General features: G+C 44.7%; 1 long non-coding RNA gene across 1 annotated transcript; it reads left to right on the top strand.

Moving 5' to 3' along the window:
- Window positions 1-1,900: 1,900 nt before the first annotated feature.
- Window positions 1,901-9,144, top strand: LOC128324146 (uncharacterized). Its single transcript, XR_008306666.1, has 3 exons — window positions 1,901-1,947; window positions 3,350-3,419; window positions 8,836-9,144. It is a non-coding gene; the product is annotated as an uncharacterized LOC128324146 (long non-coding RNA).
- The last annotated feature ends 804 nt before the right edge of the window (window positions 9,145-9,948 follow it).

The raw sequence follows: 9,948 nt of genomic DNA, 5'->3' as shown, positions 1-9,948 counted from the left end.
GGGATTATGGGAGTTGAAGTCCAATAAAATCTGGGGACCCACACGTTGAGAAACCCTGGCTTAGAGGCTGCTGGCAGGCAGTGGCACTTTCCCCCTAGACTTCCAAGCAGAAATCCTGCTCCTCACACTCTCTGGGGCCCCCCACAATTATCTGTAAAATGTCATGATGGCCGGGGGTGGCCACGCTGCACCACAGCTGGGATGTGTTGTATCAGGCAGCTGAGCACGCAACTGTGCTGAGGCGGGCTGTGGCCAGCTTGTGGCCCACTCGATCTCACGTGCAGCCAGGGGCTGACCAAGGGCCGAGTAAGGCCAGCCCACCACCGCATGTCTCCGTGGCAGCTGTATTTGGCCTGGCCAGGTAAACAGGACCGGTCTGAGTCATTTCCCCGCCTGGCCATAGCAGCTCACCTGCGCAGTGTGCCTGAGCAAGTGACACACCCATGAGCCAGTGCACGAGGGAGCTGCAGGGGAGCAACAGCAGTAGGAGAAAGGGTAGACCCTCACCTCCTGCTTGTGGGCTCCCCAGAGGCATCTGGTGGGCCACTGTGTGAAACAGGATGCTGGACTAGATGGGCTTCCTTGGGCCTTATCCCTCAGGGCCATTCTTAGGAGTGCGCTTTCTCCACAGCCTGGGAGGTGCGAGGAAGCCAGCCACAGCGTCACTGACTCTCTGATTCTCAGTCCCATCCTGTTTGGAGGCTCTGCAGTGGAGATAATCGATGAGAAGCAGCAGCATGATGTTTGAGCCAGCAGGCACATCTGCAGTGAGCTAGCCATTGCTGGGTGGCAAGCATGCTGCCATTGCAATTGCCAAACACACACACACCCAGACCATGAATGTGTGAGCGAGAACAACAGGTCAACTGAGTTCTCCTGTTATGTTGTGGGTTGGAGTCTTGGAGTGGGTGGGGGTGAGAGAGAAGGGGGGGGGGCTGCCGAGATAAAGAGGGATCTCTTGCTTCTACTGTTGTGTGTGTTTGTTTTATGAATTGTTAAATTTATATACTGCCTTCCATTAAAACAATCCCAAGGCCGTTTACAGCAGAATTTAAAGACAAGTTTGTAAAAAGGACACAATTAAAGTATTAAGCTAAAAATATAAAACTAATCTGATTAAAAAATTTCAAACACAAGCATAAAAACAATACAAAGTACAAAGAGCAGCAGTGGAGACCATCATATAAAAGCCTTTTACATGTTAAAAAGCAGTTATGGGCTGTTTTCTGGGTGCTTTTGTGTAGGGGTGGTGGGGGGGGGTGGCAGCTTGTACCAGTCCCACCTACTTTTCAAACTCCTTCCCAAACAAATAAAGAAACAGAAAAACATGTGAAAAAAAGTCTCAGTCTTCGGCTATGGTTTGGGAAAGAAAATCTCATCCATTTTTTTTGCAAGTCACCTTTTTTATTTTATTTTCCTCCCTCCCTCCTTCATCTTTTTCTCTTAAGTTATCTATCCATTCTCATTTCCCCTTCCCTGTCCCCCCACCATTAGAAATCCTTTGGGAGATGCTCACAGGCTGGGAATGGTGGGGGTGGAAGGAGGCACAAGCTGCAGTTTGAAGAAGCACTTAGAATAAAGCCTGCTGGGTATGCCCTTACTCTGTGTTCGATTGTGCTATTGCCTGGGCACGTGCTTTGAAAAATTAAGTTTCTCCATATGGCTCAACTCTCTCAGATGTTACACCAGAGTTCAACAGAGCATGATGCTGAGATGCATTTGTGGTAGTAGTTTAGTAAGCTCGTTTACTTTATATCCAATGTGTCACCACCTTGACTCCAAAGTTGGTTTGGCAAAGTGACTTGCAGGGTTCCTGTGCCTTTTCATAGATAGCTTTTCCTGCTGAAGAGCGTAAATGATGGTAAATACTTCACTAATTTAATTTTTGTCTTCCAAGCAGTTTCCAAAAGCAGAGAAAACCTGCCACAAAAGCAGGCATCTTACATGGTAAATAAATAGGATTTCAGAGGAAGGGATTTTCTTCACTGGGTTCAGAAAGTTACACGTTAATGTTTCTGCTAATGCATACATATACTTGTGTTACATCCTTACATTCTTGTGAATTTGGCTGCTGTGTGGGCCTTCAGGATCCCACAGATTAAAGCCAGCATGGTTTAGTGGTTAGAGTGCTGGACTAGGACCAGTGAGACCTGAATTCAGATCTCTATTCAGCCATGATACTTGCTGGGTGACTCTGGGCTGGTCAATTCTCTCTCACCCTAATCTTCACAGGGTTGTTGTGAGCAGAAACTTAACTAAGTATACTGCTCTGGGCTCCTTGGAGGAAGAGCAGAATATGAACGTAATCCCGTTTCGCACAGTGGTCCACCAGATGCCGCTGGAACACACAGGCAGGAGTTGAGGGCATGCCCTCTCTCCTGATGTTACTCCCCTGCAACTGGTACCCAGAGGCACCCCGCCCCCGAGGCTGGAGGTGGCCTACAGCCCTCTGACTAGAAGCCATCAATAGACCTCTCCTCCATGAAATTATCCAAACTCCTCTTAATAAGAACATACAGTGTGTGTGTGCATAGGAGGGTGATGTTTATGAGGGTGATGAAGGCCAAGTGAAGCCCCTGTTTATAGGGCAAGAACATGTGTCTGGAAAATCCCAGGGCATTCCTGCCCACATGATGCCAAGACAAAAGGTGAGGGCTGAAGGCAGGAAATGTATAAATGGGATCAAAGTGGTAAAAATGATTTAACAGCATTCTGCCCTGTCCCTGGCGTGGCCTGAATGCAAACACTTTGAGACACTTTTGTGAAGAATAGATACAATGTGGATTTTGATGTATATGGGGCCTTATTAATTTATTGCAGGTAATATCTGCATGATATCTATATCAATGACTACTTTTTATAAAACATTTTTGAAAGTTTATTCTTTTTTTGTATGTGTATTATATATAGGTATATATTTAGAACTTAAAAAAAAATAATCAAGATAATTTCTGGGAGATGTCCCAACCTGGTCTTTGATCAGCCTCCAAGGGAAAAGAATTCCATAGTGGAGGACAGTTATGAGAACAGAAAGAGCCAGAAGGTGTAGAAAGAAGGGTGATAGGCACAAGCTGGTTAAATTGTAAGAAGAATATGTTCCTTGGTGTCCAGTCACCATATATAGCTGACTTTCAGTGCTGTGGGCAGCAGTATATGAGATATAAGAGCTATTTCACTCATTATTCCCCCACATTCCTTGCCAGAACAAAAGATACCTAAATACCAGAGACTCTGAAAACTCTTCTTGAGATTTGCCGACATTCAGTTTCTTTGACATTGAGATAATAACCAACATTTGACCATGAAGACTCTCTACCTTTTGTTTCCTGCTGCTTTCTTTGTTTCCCAGATCCTGTCCAATCCATTGGCCAAGGACAGACTGAAAGCCACTGAAGAACCTGCTGTTTACTTGGCAGATGGTAAAATTTGACTGAGCAGCTGTACTTCACTCAGGGGCTACAGGATAAGAAATAATCTGAGAATTTGTATTGGAAAAAATGTGAGAGGCCAGATAGGCTATTGACCTTTTAAGAGGAGAGCTGGTCTTGTGGTAGCAAGCATGACTTGTCCCCTTAGCTAAGCAGGGTCCACCCTGGTTGCATATGAATGGGAGACTTGATGTGTGAGAACTGTAAGATATTCCCCTTAGTGGATGGAGCCACTCTGCGAAGAGAATCTAGGTTCCAAGTTCCCTCCCTGGCAGCATCTCCAAGACAGGGCTGAGAGAGATTCCTGCCTGCAACCTTGGAGAAGCCACTGCCAGTCTGTAAAGACAATGCTGAGGTAGATAGACCAATGGTCTGACTCAGTATATGGCAGCTTCCTATGTTCCTAATATCTCTATCTAGCATTGACTTGTTCTGCCTCTTGAGGAGGAAATGGGAAAGCTGGTTCGTTGTGAGGAGAGCTGGTCTTGTGGTAGTGACCATGAATTGCCCCTCTTGCTAAGCAGGGTCTGCCTTGGTTTGCATTTGAATTGGAGACTACATGTGTGAGCACTGTAAGATATTTCCCTGAGGGGATGGGCCACTCTGGAAAGAGCACCTGCCTGCTTGCATGCAGAAGGTTTAAAGTTCTCTCCCTGGCATCTCCAAATGGGGCTGAGAGAGACTCCTGTCTGTAACCTTGGAGAAGCCGCTGCTGGTCTGTATAGACCAGGCCTGCTCAACTTCGGCCCCCCCCCACCCGATGTTTTTGGACTACAACATCCTTAATCCCCAGACACAGTGGCCGATAGCCAGGGATTATGAGAGTTGAAAGGCAACATTTGCAGAAGGGCTGAAGTTGAGCAGCCCTGGTGTAGACAATAGCTAGATGAGATGGACCAATGGTCTAAGGAAGCTTCCTGTGTTGTGCGCATATCTTTGGACCCTGTTTGAACTAGTCCTACTTGCCTTTTCAAGGGAGCTGAAGAAGTTCTGTCCTCCCTCTCATTTTGATAAGTGAAAGTTACAAGCAACATTAATTTCTTTTAACTAACCATGAGCAGAATTATCCTCTGTGTGGACCCAGATAGGTCTTACAGGGAATGTAGTCATTGCTGATCTGCTCCCTTTCAGCAGATCTTCCCTTGGAAAGCCCTCAAAATTTACCAGCCAAGGAATGGTTTTTACTGGCCCACTTGCTCTTCCATGTAAGGCAAACTACCTGTGCTGCCTTACCTGGTTGCCTTGTGGCCCTGTGGAGTCCAGCAGAGAGCATGGCATCCCTCTTTTGGGAGCTTCTATCGAGTGGGAGTGAAATGGTTCCAGGCTGGTCAGATCCTGGTTGGGTTGAGCAGGGAAGGCAGAGTGAGCAGGGAACAACTCCAATGGGGCAGCCATGTTGGGTGTGGCAGGAAGTGAGACTGGGCAGGGCTTGGTGGGCTTTTATTTATGCCTGGTTAATATCCCAGTTCCCATTGACTCAAGGTTTCACTATTTGCGATATCTATATTATATTATATTATATTATATTATATTACTTTATTGTATTTAAAATATGTCTATGCCACCCCAAACCTGCATCTCTGTGCAGTTTACAATTAAATAGGCTACCTCTATTTCAATAGGTGTGTATTTTCAATTCTTTCTTTGGAAACTGGAGCTTGGTGTATCTTTTATGTTATTCTTTTGTTTATATATTGCCCTTCACCCTAAGACCCCAGGGTGGCTAACAAGATAAAAACCTTTCAATAAAAACATAAATACATCTAAACTATTTTTTTAAGAGCAAAGGATAACTCATTGGCCCAAAGTCTGTGTAAAAAGGGCAGTCTTCTCATTGTATTGATGGGATTTAAAGCCCATCAATAATGTCTCATTATTGTGAATTTGTTAGACAGAATAGTTTTACAGCTTGATTTTCCACACAAAAAAGCTAATTTTAATAACTTCTATAACTGGGAATCATGTGGAAAATATAGCTCCTCCCCCAACCAAGTTCATAGGAAGCTGCTTTATACTGAGTCAGACCATTGATCCACCCAGCTTGGTATTGTCTCTGCTGACTGACAGCAGTTCTCCAAGTTTTCACACAGGACAGGAGTATCCTGGCCTTAGGAATACTGGCAGAGATTGAACCTGGGACCATCATCCGATGCTCTGAGCTTAGGTCCCATCTCCAGACAGAATGAATTGCCTGACCATCTTTTCATTCTCTTTGTGTTTAGTTCTACACATCCCACTGAATTCTCACCTCCACAGGTTCAGAGGCGAACTGAACTTTCCCCCAAGCAAAAATAGATGGGAAGGAAAGGGGAACATCACTGTGTGTTTTCCCATTCCTTTTGCATATATTTTCCCAGACATGAGTCAGCAGAGGTTGTTAAATTGCATGTTAAATGTTAAAAGAGGTTGTTAAAGAGGTTGTTTTAAATGTTAAAAAGTTGTTAAACAGCAAACTCACTGGGGCAGTAGACATGATTGCTCCTAAGCATCCTTTCCCACCCACTTCAAAACTGGCCCCTTGGTATACAGAAGAACTATGGGGGCTGAAGTGGCAAGGTAGATGACGAGAGCGCAAGTGGAGAAAGACTCAGCTTGAATCTGACAGATTGCAACATAGAGCTCATTTGAATACCTATGCCCAGGCAATATGTGCAGCAAAGAAGTGATTCTTTTCTGCCCGTATTGCATCCGCAAGTTCACGTCCGGCAGAGTTGTTCAGGGTTGTGAGAAGGCTACACAATTACTTCAGTGTCTGATGTGGAGGTGTCCAACGACCCCTCTTATGTGGTTAGGTTGGATCAGTTCCAGTTTGTGACTCCTGAGGATGCGGATAAGCTGATTGGAACAGTGTGGCGTGCCACTTGCCCAACATGGCTTATACTATCTGGCAGGGGGGTTGTTGTAGAAGGCCTGGTAGAGATTATAAATGCATCTCTGAGGGAAGGTAGGATGCCTCCTTGTCTTAAGGAGGCAATTATTAGACCACTTCCGAAGAAGCCTACCTTGGATCTCTCAGAGCTGAATAACTATAGGCCTGTCTCCAACCTTCTGTGGCTGGGCAAGGTAATTAAGAGGGTGGTCTCCTCCCAGCTCCAGACAGTCTTGGAGGAAACTGATTTTCCTGACCCATTTCAAACTGGCTTTCAGGCTGGCTATGGGGTAGAGACTGCCTTGGTCGGCCTGATGGATGATCTCCAGTTGGGAATGGACAGAGGAAGTGTGGCTCTGTTGGTCCTTTTGGACCTCTTGGAGGCTTTCAATACTATTGACCATAGTATCCTTCTGGAACGTCTGAGGGGGTTGGGAGTTGGAGGCACTGCTTTGTGGTGTTTCCGCTTCTACCTCTCGGGCAGGTTCCAGATGGTGTCCCTTGGAGACTGCTTTTCTTCAAAATATGAGCTTTTGCATGGTGTCCCTCAGGGCTCCTTATTGTCTCCAATGTTGTTTAACATCTACAGGTGAAACTCGGAAAATTAGAATATCGTGCAAATGTCCATTAATTTCAGTAATGCAAATTAAAAGGTGAAACTGATATATGAGACAGACGCATTACATGCAAAGCGAGATAAGTCAAGCCTTAATTTGTTATAATTGTGATGATCATGGTGTACAGCTCATGAAAACCCCAAATCCACAATCCCAGAAAATTAGAATATTACATGGAACCAAGAAGACAAGGATTGTAGAATAGAACAATATTGGACCTCTGAAAAGTATACAGTGTACTGTGCTTGATTGGCCAGCAAACTCGCCTGACCTGACCCCATAGAGAATCTATGGGGCATTGCCGAGAGAAGGATGAGAGACATGAGACCAAACAATGCAGAATTGCTGAAGGCCGCTAATGAAGCATCCTGGTCTTCCATAACACCTCATCAGTGCCACAGGCTGATAGCATCCATGCCACGCCGCATTGAGGCAGTAATTGCTGCAACAGGGGCCCAAACCAAGTACTGAATACATATGCATGCTTATACTTTTCAGAGGTCCGATATTGTTCTATTCTACAATCCTTGTCTTCTTGGTTCCATGTAATATTCTAATTTTCTGGGATTGTGGATTTGGGGTTTTCATGAGCTGTACGCCATGATCATCACAATTATAACAAATTAAGGCTTGACTTATCTCGCTTTGCATGTAATGCGTCTGTCTCATATATCAGTTTCACCTTTTAATTTGCATTACTGAAATTAATGGACTTTTGCACCATATTCTAATTTTCCGAGTTTCACCTGTACATGAAACTGCTGGGAGAGATCATCAGGAGATTTGGTGCAGGGTGCTATCGGTATGCCGACAACACCAAATCTATTTCTCCTTGGCAGCAGCATCAGGAGAGGGCATAACCTCCCTAAATGCATGCCTGGAGTCGGTGATGGGCTAGATGAGGGGTAACAAACTGAGAATGAATCCAGATAAGCCTCATATAGAGTACATTGCAGCAATCCAGTCTGGAGGTTACCAGCAGATGAACCACTGTTTTGAGGTCGTTAATCTTGAGAAACAGACGCAGGTGGCATAGCAGCCAAAGTGCTGGGTTGAAACTCGGGAGACAATTTTGATCTGCCTGTTCTGGATGGGGTCACCCTTCCCCAGAAGGAACAGGTATGCAGTCTAGGGGTTCTTCTGGATCCCATCCTCTCCCTGGTGTCCCCGGTTGAGGCAGGGGCCAGAGGTGCTTTCTATTAGCTTTGGTTGCTATGCCAGCTGCGTCTGTTTCTCAAGATGAACGGCCTCAGAACAGTGGTTCATCTGCTGGTAACCTCCAGACTGGATTGCTGCAATGCACTCTATATGAGGCTGCCCTTGTATGTAGTCTGGGAATTACATTTGGTCCAGAATGCAGGAGCCAGGCTGGCCTCTGGGTCATCTAGGAGAGACCATATCACTCCTGTATTGTAGGAGTTACACTGGCTGCCGATATGTTTCTGGGCAAAAGACAAGGTGTTGGTTATAACCTATAAAGTCCTAAACAGCTTGGGTCCTAGGTATTTAAGAGAACATCTCTTTGTCATGAACCCCACTGCGATCATTAGGGGAGGTCTGTCTGCATTTGCCACCAGCTCATCTGGTGGCTACTCAGGGACGGGCCTTCTCAGTTGCTGCCCCGAGGCTTTGGAATGCATTCCCTAGTGAAATAAGAGCCTCCCCATCTCTGACCATTTTTAAAAAGTCTTTAAAGGCACATCTGTTCACCCAGGCTTTTAACTGATACTGTTTTGATTTTTTAATATTGTTTTGATTTTTTTAAATTGTTGTGTGTTAAATTTCTTGTTTTTGTTTGTAACTGATGTTTTACTTTCTGTTTTTATTTTGTTGTAAACCGCTCAGAGACATGAGTTTTGGGTGGTATAAAAATATCTTAAATAAAATGAATGAATGAATGCTGCCTTCTTTTTATATGCAGAGAATGGACTGGAGAAAGAACCAGATGTTGCTGCTCTCTTTCGACTCGCCAATCATTACTGCTTCCGCAATTTGGGATATTGCTTACCAAGGGAGGAGAGATGTTACTTTTTTGATATATACTTTGAAACACATAACAATTGTCCTGATCGCAAAAAAATGAAGTGCTGTATGAAATTTTTTTTAACAATTGTTTTTTGAAAAAGACAAACCATTAGTCAGACAAATCAAACCTGGCAAACTGGCTTGCAATCTGGAAGGAGTTGCTGCATTTTGTTCAATACACTGGCTGATAAGTCACCCTCCTTGACTCAAGAGTCTTGTTTTGCTTTGTGTGACCTGTCTGAGTTCACTTTTTAAAAGCCATTTCAGAAGGCAATTGAAGCAGTAACCATTCCCCATATTCTCCAAAAATTGCAGGAACTGCATGCGGAGGCACCTGGCTTGAGTTCTGTGTCATTGCACCGGGAAATCGCTGTGGCTGTTGACGTAGACATTCCTGGGCAGACTATCTGGTGGCTAAAGACAAGGGTGACACTTAGCCTAAGCTTATACCTGCATTTCCCATCAGTGAATGTCTAAGGCAGTGCCAGTGGTCTTGCACAAGTGTGCAAATACTTAAAGTTGCACACCCACATTTCCAGAGAGCAACGTACATTGCTGCTAATATAAGTTGCACTCCAAATGTGTAACACTTGACAGAGGGCATGTAGGTCTGACATATCTTTTGGATATGTACAGTTCGGTATATATAAGGATCTGTGCAAATGTACAGTTATTCATTCATATATTATATTTAGGGACTTGCATGTCGGTTTGGCATGAAATCAATTCAACTTGAATCTGGATGATTCGTTTCGAACTGAATCACCCCCATAAGGGGTGGTTAGATTCAAAGTTGAATCGAATCAGCTAGATTTGGATCAAATCTTGCCAAATTGGTTCACCTTTTATTGTATGGGGTGGGGTGGGGTGGGGGAGGAGAGCCTCATTTCACTGCCTTTAAAAACAAAAACAGAGGCACTGGGGCACCCCAGAATTACTTTTATTTTCAGAACCTGTGGGGAGGGGAGGTGGTAACACGACCCACCATTCCCCTGCAACTACTGGCTGC

This window comes from Hemicordylus capensis, chromosome 1, assembly GCF_027244095.1.
Source record: "Hemicordylus capensis ecotype Gifberg chromosome 1, rHemCap1.1.pri, whole genome shotgun sequence".
NCBI lineage: Eukaryota > Metazoa > Chordata > Lepidosauria > Squamata > Cordylidae > Hemicordylus > Hemicordylus capensis.
Note: the sequence above shows the minus strand (reverse complement) of the source record. Positions and strands in the feature narration are given on the sequence as shown.